General features: G+C 53.1%; 1 long non-coding RNA gene across 2 annotated transcripts in view; it reads left to right on the forward strand.

The window, feature by feature from the left end:
- Positions 1-413: 413 nt before the first annotated feature.
- LOC311436320 overlaps positions 414-6,953 on the forward strand; it is a 262,812-nt gene continuing 256,272 nt past the window's right edge. Inside the window, exons 1-3 of one of the 2 annotated variants that reach the window (XR_014692757.1) lie at positions 414-462; positions 553-689; positions 6,375-6,660. This is a non-coding gene — a long non-coding RNA (uncharacterized lncRNA). Of the gene's footprint in view, positions 463-552; positions 690-6,374; positions 6,661-6,953 lie in introns of those variants that run through there. The other variant, XR_014692756.1, reaches the window with a different exon arrangement.

Raw genomic sequence — 6,953 nt, forward strand, 5'->3', positions numbered from 1 at the left:
AGGGTTGGAGTAAGGTATAGGGTAAGGGTAAGGTTATGGTTAAAGGAAAGAGTAAGGGTAAGGAAAAAGTAAAGGTAAGGATTTGGGTAATGGTAAGGGTGAGAAGGGTTAGGGTAAGGGTTACGGTAAGGGTTAGGTAACGCAGTGTACAACCTGGGACGTCACACGCAGAGCTGCCTCTGGCAAGGTGAGTGAGGAACAGATGTAGCAGTTGTTGTGTTGTAGGTCTCACTGTTCCTCTAAGCATCCCCTCTGTCTTTTAGAGGTGCTGTAGCTGTTTGAAGAGGGTAGATTGAAGCATCTGCCTCGGAGGCTGGTAAGCGGCAGAGGTAAGGGAGCAGATGAGAGTAACTTACCTAGTTGTGCTGTGTCTTTGGATGCTGCATCGGCCTATGCGTTTCTTTTTCTTTCACAGGTGTCTCGCACAGGCTCAAAGGAGCAAACTGCACTCTGAAGAGCTGTGTAAGAAGAGGGGCTGGTCATGAGCTGGGTTGGAGCAGAACGACCAAGTAGCACAAGGTGACTATGAAAGGTGTCCGTCTTGCTTTGCAGGTGCCGTGGCAGGCTCTCCACAGAAGTGGATAAGGATATGAGATAAGGCCAGAGAGCGACAAGGAGCGGCACGTGCAGGGATGGTTTTGAAGCGCTGCGGTGGCTTACTCTTCTGTTCATCAGGTGCCACAGGCAAGGTGGGTTGTAACATCAGTCGTTATATTTGCATGAAAGCAGTTCACTTGAATGCCACAGTGCATCTGAGTAGGGTGTTCTAGCAGAACAAGCTTGTCTGGCACAGCGGTGCCTGATGGCAGTGTGTTTTCTCAGGTGAAGAGGTGCCTGAAGCCCCATCCTATCTAGCCTGCACACAATTATCTGAGAATGAAAGCTGTTTTCCAGTAATTCAGAAAGCCAAGTTACGTCTCAGCCTTGAGCATCTCGGGCTTTTGGGCCTGTCTGTAACATTTGGCACCAGCACTAATACTTTTTTTGGCATATGTTTAGCGTTTGGGGCCTGTGTCTGGGATTTGGGCCCTGTCTCGAACCACTGGGGCTTTGTCCTGGGTTTTGGAGCCTGCCTCTAGAGTTCAGGGCCTGTGATTAGGCTTTTGGGGTCTGTGTCTGGGGGCCGGTATCTGGGGGCAAGGGGGGAGCTGCTTGTAGACCCTTGGGGCCGGCATTGAGGGGGTTGGGAGCTGACTCTACACCTTTGGGGCCTGCTTCTGGGGGCGGGGGGGGGGTTGAGACCAGCATCTGGGGGAGGGGTGGGAGCTCTTTGTATTCCTTTGGAGCCTGTGTCGGGGGGCTGGGGGGAGGGGGAAGGGGAGGGTTGGTTGGGAGGTGCTTGTACACTGTTGGAGCCTGGGTTGAGGGAGGAGGTTTGGAGCTGCTTCTACACCTTTGGGCCTGGCATCGGGGGTAGGGGGTTGGGTGCTGGTTGTAGGGGCCTGTGTTTGGGGGGGGGGGCTTGGGACCTGCGTCTGGGGGAGGGGTGGGAGCTGCTTGTACACCTTTGGGGCCTGCATGTGTGGGGGGTCAGGGCCTGTGTCTAGCGGGCTGGGAACTGCTTGTACAATGTAGGAATCTGTTTCTGCAGGGTGGCTGGGAGCTGTTTGTACAACTTTGGGGCCAGCATCTGGGGGTGGCTGGGAGCTGCCTGTACACTGTAGGGGCCTGTGTTTGTGGGGGCCTTGGGGGCCTCCCTCGGGGGGGGGGGGGAGGATTGGGAGCTGCTTGTATAGGGTAGGGGGCCTGCCTGGAGGGGTTGGGAGCTGCTTGTAGAATTTGGGTCCCTGTGTCTGGGGAGGGGGTTGGGGCCTGTGTCTCAGGGGTGTTGGGAACTGGTTGTACACCTTTGGGTCCTGTCTCTGGGGGGGAGCTACTTGTACACTTTTGGGGTCTTTATTTGAGGGGGGTTGGGAGTTGCTCATGCATTCTAGGTGCCTCCCTTTTGAGAAGGGTTGGGGCCTGCATCTGTGGGTGGTTGGGAGCTGCTTGTACACTATAGGGGCCATGGTCTTGGAGGGGGGTCTGGGCTGTTTATACACCTCTGTGGCCTGTGTTTGGGGGGGGGGGTGGGCCTGTGCCTGGGGGAGTTGGGAGGTGCTTGTTCACTCTAGGAGCCTCCATTTGGGGGTCTTTGGGGCCTCCCTTTGAGGGGGAGGGAGTTGGGAGTTGGTTGTACACCTCCGCATCCCATGTCTTGGGGAGGGGGGGGGGAGTGGGACCGGTCTCTGAAGGGGCGGGTTGTGAGCTGCTTGTACACCTGTGTCGGGGGGGAGGGTAGGGGGGATGGCGGGGGGCGGGCCCGGGTCTTGGGCCAGTGTCTGGGTGGAGTCCAGTTCTTGGGAGGGGGTGGTGGGGTAGGAGCTGCTTGTGGGCAGTTGGGGTCTGCATCTGGGTGTGGTTGGTGCCTGCTTCTGTTGGCAGTTTGGGGCCTGCTTGTAGACTTGTGCAGCCTGGGTTTGGGGGCTTTTCTGTAACGTTTGGGGCCTGCATTTTTGCTTTGGGATGCATCTTGAGCTTTTGAGGCCTAGCAGTAGCATTTGGGGCCTGCATCTGGGGCTTTTCTGTAGCATTTTGGTTGCGTATTTGTGATTTGGGGCCTGTATCGTGGGTTTTGCCTTTTTTGTAGTTTCCATCTTTGTGTGTGTGTGTTTCGTTGTTGGTTGTCTGGGGTTAGGGGCAGGTTGGGGTTTGGATTAAAGTCAGTGTCATTAGCGTTAGGGGGTTGATAATAAGGGTTAGGGTTGTGGTTAGAGTTGTTAGGTTTAAGGGGAATAAGGATTTCAGGGTAAGGGGATCAAGGTTGTGGGAATAAAAATGTTGTTTTTGCGCAGTTACATCCTGTAGAGGGAAGGAAGGTGGTATTGAGATATGCTTGCAGTGATAAGACAGCTTAACAGTGTGAAATGAGTTCATCTGATTCGTGTCAATATGGAACAATGCTAGGGCCGCATGATATGATGAAAAGTCTGAGAAAACCAGAGTGGTTAATATATATAGTTCTTGAATCTTGCAAAGGAATGGTCCAGCAATTCGGGTCAATAGAGGATAAGAGAACAAAGGGGTTTCAGAATAACTGCTAACTATTACAACTGTTGCATGGGACACTATGCAAGTGTCTGCCATCCAGCCAAGATGGACAAAGGAGATGGACAAGAGAAAAGCCTGGGAGGAATACTACGAGCCTTCAGTACGAGCGGCCCCCAGAGGGACCACCGGAGACTGATAACGCCTGCACCAGTGGGAGGGTTTGGATTCTGGGAACTAATTAGAATAACCCTGCCTTTTGTAGAAGTAGTAATGAATATGTATTAGCCTAGCAGCATAAAAACCAGCCGCCTAATGTAACTTGTGTGTGTCTTGGTGGAGCAGAGACTCCTGGCGCACCCAGCGCTGCTTGCTTACCTCTATTCATTTAATAAATTGTAAATTTCAATTGCAATCCTATTTGGGACCCAGTCATTTATTACAAGTGGGCTCTCGTCCGGGAGGGCTTTGGTTCCTGATTTCTGGTTTGATCTAGGAGAGGCACCCCCACCATTTGGTGGCTGCTGTTTGAGTCAGGTCGGAACTAATGGCATCTTGAACCTGAATAAAGGTAAGCAAAGTTTCTGATTCTTTTTTTCAGCTCCCTTGCCAGCTGCAGCACTATATTTTGCCCATAATTGTGTGTGTGAAGATCCGAACGAAGATGACGGAGTCGTAAGCATTTAAAGCGCATACCGTTCGGTTGGGTGGGGTTCGGTTGCCTGTGTGTGTAAGAGTGTGACTGAGATGGAACTTAGTTCTGAAGCGATTGTGGAGGTCTTCTAACCGCGGTTCCAATCTCCCGTGAGGGACTTGGCCGGTGAAGGACCGAAGGGATTCCTATAGGATTTGTGGGTGTGTGATAGGTCCTCGACCCCCTGCAAGACACTCTTACTAAGGTAACCAAGGGCTATGGGAATTGCCATAGTAAAATTCCTAGATGGGTCAGACAAAATCAAAGACCAGAGACCAGAAGAAAGGGAGCAAATTACCAGTGTTTCCTCAGGTGAAGAGGTGCCTGAAGCCCCATCCTATCTAGCCTGCACACAATTATCTGAGAATGAAAGCTGCTTTCCAGTAATTCAGAAAGCCAAGTTACGTCTCAGCCTTGAGCATCTCGGGCTTTTGGGCCTGTCTGTAACATTTGGCACCAGCACTAATACTTTTTTTGGCATATGTTTAGCGTTTGGGGCCTGTGTCTGGGATTTGGGCCCTGTCTCGAACCACTGGGGCTTTGTCCTGGGTTTTGGAGCCTGCCTCTAGAGTTCAGGGCCTGTGATTAGGCTTTTGGGGTCTGTGTCTGGGGGCCGGTATCTGGGGGCAAGGGGGGAGCTGCTTGTAGACCCTTGGGGCCGGCATTGAGGGGGTTGGGAGCTGACTCTACACCTTTGGGGCCTGCTTCTGGGGGCGGGGGGGGGGTTGAGACCAGCATCTGGGGGAGGGGTGGGAGCTCTTTGTATTCCTTTGGAGCCTGTGTCGGGGGGCGGGGGGGGGGGGGAAGGGGAGGGTTGGTTGGGAGGTGCTTGTACACTGTTGGAGCCTGGGTTGAGGGAGGAGGTTTGGAGCTGCTTCTACACCTTTGGGCCTGGCATCGGGGGTAGGGGGTTGGGTGCTGGTTGTAGGGGCCTGTGTTTGGGGGGGGGGGCTTGGGACCTGCGTCTGGGGGAGGGGTGGGAGCTGCTTGTACACCTTTGGGGCCTGCATGTGTGGGGGGTCAGGGCCTGTGTCTAGCGGGCTGGGAACTGCTTGTACAATGTAGGAATCTGTTTCTGCAGGGTGGCTGGGAGCTGTTTGTACAACTTTGGGGCCAGCATCTGGGGGTGGCTGGGAGCTGCCTGTACACTGTAGGGGCCTGTGTTTGTGGGGGCCTTGGGGGCCTCCCTCGGGGGGGGGGGGGAGGATTGGGAGCTGCTTGTATAGGGTAGGGGGCCTGCCTGGCAGGGGTTTGGAGCTGCTTGTAGAATTTGGGTCGCTGTGTCTGGGGGGGCGGTTGGGGCCTGTGTCTCAGGGGTGTTGGGAACTGGTTGTACACCTTTGGGTCCTGTCTCTGGGGGGGAGCTACTTGTACACTTTTGGGGTCTGTATTTGAGGGGGGTTGGGAGCTGCTTGTGCACTTTTGGACCTATGTTTAGGCTGGTTGGGAGTTGCTCATGCATTCTAGGTGCCTCCCTTTTGAGAAGGGTTGGGGCCTGCATCTGTGGGTGGTTGGGAGCTGCTTGTACACTATAGGGGCCATGGTCTTGGAGGGGGGTCTGGGCTGTTTATACACCTCTGTGGCCTGTGTTTGGGGGGGGGGGGGGGGTGGGCCTGTGCCTGGGGAAGTTGGGAGCTGTTTGTTCACTCTAGGAGCCTCCATTTGGGGGTCTTTGGGGCCTCCCTTTGAGGGGGAGGGAGTTGGGAGTTGGTTGTACACCTCTGCATCCCGTGTCTTGGGGGGGGTGGGGGGAGTGGGACCGGTCTCTGAAGGGGCGGGTTGTGAGCTGCTTGTACACCTGTGTCGGGGGGAGGGTAGGGAGGTTGGCGGGGGTCGGGTCCGGGTCTTGGGCCAGTGTCTGGGTGGAGTCCAGTTCTTGGGAGGGGGTGGTGGGGTAGGAGCTGCTTGTGGGCAGTTGGGGTCTGCATCTGGGTGTGGTTGGTGCCTGCTTCTGTTGGCAGTTTGGGGCCTGCTTGTAGACTTGTGCAGCCTGGGTTTGGGGGCTTTTCTGTAACGTTTGGGGCCTGCATTTTTGCTTTGGGATGCATCTTGAGCTTTTGAGGCCTAGCAGTAGCATTTGGGGCCTGCATCTGGGGCTTTTCTGTAGCATTTTGGTTGCGTATTTGTGATTTGGGGCCTGTATCGTGGGTTTTGCCTTTTTTGTAGTTTCCATCTTTGTGTGTGTGTGTTTCGTTGTTGGTTGTCTGGGGTTAGGGGCAGTTTGGGGTTTGGATTAAGGTCAGTGTCATTAGCGTTAGGGGGTTGATAATAAGGGTTAGGGTTGTGGTTAGAGTTGTTAGGTTTAAGGGGAATAAGGATTTCAGGGTAAGGGGATCAAGGTTGTGGGAATAAAAATGTTGTTTTTGCGCAGTTACATCCTGTAGAGGGAAGGAAGGTGGTATTGAGATATGCTTGCAGTGATAAGACAGCTTAACAGTGTGAAATGAGTTCATCTGATTCGTGTCAATATGGAACAATGCTAGGGCCGCATGATATGATGAAAAGTCTGAGAAAACCAGAGTGGTTAATATATATAGTTCTTGAATCTTGCAAAGGAATGGTCCAGCAATTCGGGTCAATAGGGGATAAGAGAACAAAGGGGTTTCAGAATAACTGCTAACTATTACAACTGTTGCATGGGACACTATGCAAGTGTCTGCCATCCAGCCAAGATGGACAAAGGAGATGGACAAGAGAAAAGCCTGGGAGGAAGACTACGAGCCTTCAGTACGAGCGGCCCCCAGAGGGACCACCGGAGACTGATAACGCCTGCACCAGTGGGAGGGTTTGGATTCTGGGAACTAATTAGAATAACCCTGCCTTTTGTAGAAGTAGTAATGAATATGTATTAGCCTAGCAGCATAAAAACCAGCCGCCTGATGTAACTTGTGTGCGTCTTGGTGGAGCAGAGACTCCTGGCGCACCCAGCGCTGCTTGCTTACCTCTATTCATTTAATAAATTGTAAATTTCAATTGCAATCCTATTTGGGACCCAGTCATTTATTACAAGTGGGCGCTCGTCCGGGAGGGCTTTGGTTCCTGATTTCTGGTTTGATCTAGGAGAGGCACCCCCACCATTTGGTGGCTGCTGTTTGAGTCAGGTCGGAACTAATGGCATCTTGAACCTGAATAAAGGTAAGCAACGTTTCTGATTCTTTTTTTCAGCTCTCTTGCCAGCTGCAGCACTATATTTTGCCCGTAACTGTGTGTGTGAAGATCCGAACGAAGATGA

The sequence above is a fragment of the Aythya ferina genome (assembly GCF_964211825.1).
Source record: "Aythya ferina genome assembly, chromosome: 4".
Classification (NCBI taxonomy): domain Eukaryota; kingdom Metazoa; phylum Chordata; class Aves; order Anseriformes; family Anatidae; genus Aythya; species Aythya ferina.